The sequence below is a fragment of the Suncus etruscus genome, chromosome 4 (genome assembly GCF_024139225.1).
Source record: "Suncus etruscus isolate mSunEtr1 chromosome 4, mSunEtr1.pri.cur, whole genome shotgun sequence".
Taxonomy (NCBI): Eukaryota; Metazoa; Chordata; class Mammalia; order Eulipotyphla; family Soricidae; genus Suncus; species Suncus etruscus.
This window is the reverse complement of record NC_064851.1, coordinates 61113018-61115439: the sequence shown is the minus strand read 5'-3', so window position 1 is coordinate 61115439 and position 2422 is coordinate 61113018.

The window sequence follows — 2422 nt, the reverse complement described above, 5'->3', positions numbered from 1 at the left end:
AAAGTGAGTTCTTATCCCTAGAAGATAAGATCTTGTTTCTGTGTCTATGGTTTCTCCTTTTTTTACTGTGCCCATACAAAAATGTATGGTGTCATACTGGGTATGGATGACAGGCTGCACACACAGTCTCTGTTGTCTGGTTTTGTTCTGAGCTTTTATCCCAGTCAAGGCATTTTGTACCAAGAAGCACTGAAAATGGTAAGGATAGAGAAAAAAATTTATATATTAAAATAGAAAAAATAAATAAAACTGAGTTTAAAAGAAAAGGTATTCGAATAAAACAAGTGGTGGAGGAGGCTACTTGTATATTTAGGAATACACATCTTAATATGTGTATTCATACAGGTATTAAACTTCCAATAGGCAATATAAGACTCCTAATTAAGTCTTTTGATATATTATTGTGGGGAGTAAAAGCCAAGGTACTTTTCGATTCACAGGCCTTGGAATTGAGTTTGAGAGATGCTTTGCTGCATTACGAGACCATACAGTGTCTTTGAGCTGGGAGTTTTGCTGAGGCTGATTCCTGTATAGTGCAACAGTCCACAATTTTGTGGGGATGAGAGGGGCCATCAAGCATGAGTCAGCAGGCATGCTAGTTGTAGTTCTTTGCCAATGCATGAGAACGGGGACCCAGAGGGTGTCTTTCACTGAGGAGCTGGAAGGTGGTCTATTGGGGCAGGAGGTTAATCTTGGTGCCTAACAAGTTAGGAACTGAGGGTAAAGAGGGTTAAATTAGGGGAAGATAAAGGATCAGAATTGAAAAATGAGGGGATAGAGGAGACACAGGGGAAGGGGAGAGGCAATACATGACCGGGGCTATATACAATACATATATATGAATTGTTTGTGACTTCGGCTTGGAGTCAGTACGGAAAGTCACGCCCATAAAGACTGACTTTAAAGATCTATTTGAGTGTTATCATCCATATCTTTGGTATTCCGTTTCCTTTCCTAAGAACCATCTAGAATGAAGAACATTTTTAGTTAATGCTCAAAAAGTATATTTGTTGCGCGGGCGCAAATGAGCATTAGTAAGAAAAGACACCATTGCAGGGAGTCCATTATGAATACGGGAGGAGTTTCCCTCTTCTCCCCTCCCCCCGGAGCCCAGTTGCCAAACCTGGCTCTGAAGACCAGTTTGGCATGAGGGGATCTCGGTCTCCTGAACTACTTGGTCAGCCCAGGAGGCCATTGGCCAGCTATCTGTCCAGTTTCCCAGCCATACCTGTAGGAGAGGAACAGTAATCCTGGCATGTGGGATTTTCTGGGTCCAGCTGCAGCCTCTCTCTCCAGTATGAAAAAGCATAGGGGAGGAGTAAGCCTCTTCTCCATCCCCCCAGAGTCTTGAAAGCCAGCTTGGCGTGGGGGGCTCTCAGTCTCCAGGACTAACTGGTCAGTCCTGGGGGCCTTTGGCCAGTTGTCTGTCCAGATTCCCAGCCATGCCAGTAGAAGAGGAGCAGTAATCCTGGCATGTGGGATTTTCTGGGTCCAGCTGCAGCCTTCCTCTCCAGATTGAAAAAGCATGGGGTTGGAGTTTCCCTCCTCTCTCCTCCCCCCAGAGCCCAGTTGCCAAACCTGGCCCTGAAGACCAGTTTGGCATGGGGGGATCTCGGTCAGCCCAGGAGGTCATTGGCCAGCTGTCTGCCCAGTTTCCCAGCCATACCTGTAGGAGAGGAACAGTAATCCTGGCATGTGGAATTTTCTGTGTTTTATTTTTATTTTGATCATAGTGGCTTACATATCTTTCACATTAGTATTTTAGGTATGTATTAACATTAAATCAGGGGAATACCTACCACCAAATTTATCCTCCCCACCTTCCCTGTTCCCTTTCTGCAACCCATATCTCCCACCATCACCCCTCAGGCTGCTAGAGTAGGTGGTCCCCTCTTTGTCTAGCATACTATCAGTAATCATACATCTGTTTGGTCCTGGTGCCCTCCCTTGTTTCTGCCTCTATTTGAGAGGCTAAGCTAGATAAATCTAGTTATGTGGTTTTGTTTGAGGGAAAGAAAAGCAATAGAATGGGGTAAAGAATAAGAAAAAAATTTAAAAAATTAAAATATGCTGAAAATGTGCGGAGTCCTTCTAGTGGCTATCAACCTCAGTTTGAGAAAGGACATGAAAAAGGTAACTAAAATACCGTAACAATACAAAAATAAATGTCAAATTAAATATCCAGTGAGCCCTACAGCAATAAAGAGAAGCACCACACAATAGTCTCAGTTCTAAAATCAAATCATGCTGGAGTGCAAAAAGAAAGAGAAAGATAAGATTAAATAATATAAAATAAAAGAAAGACATCAACTTCAATATCTACACCAAAATAAAGATGTCAAAAAAAATCAATCAATAAACAAATATATATATGGAAAAATGGTTATTTTGTGCTTTTTTTTCCCTTTTTTTTTTCTTTTCC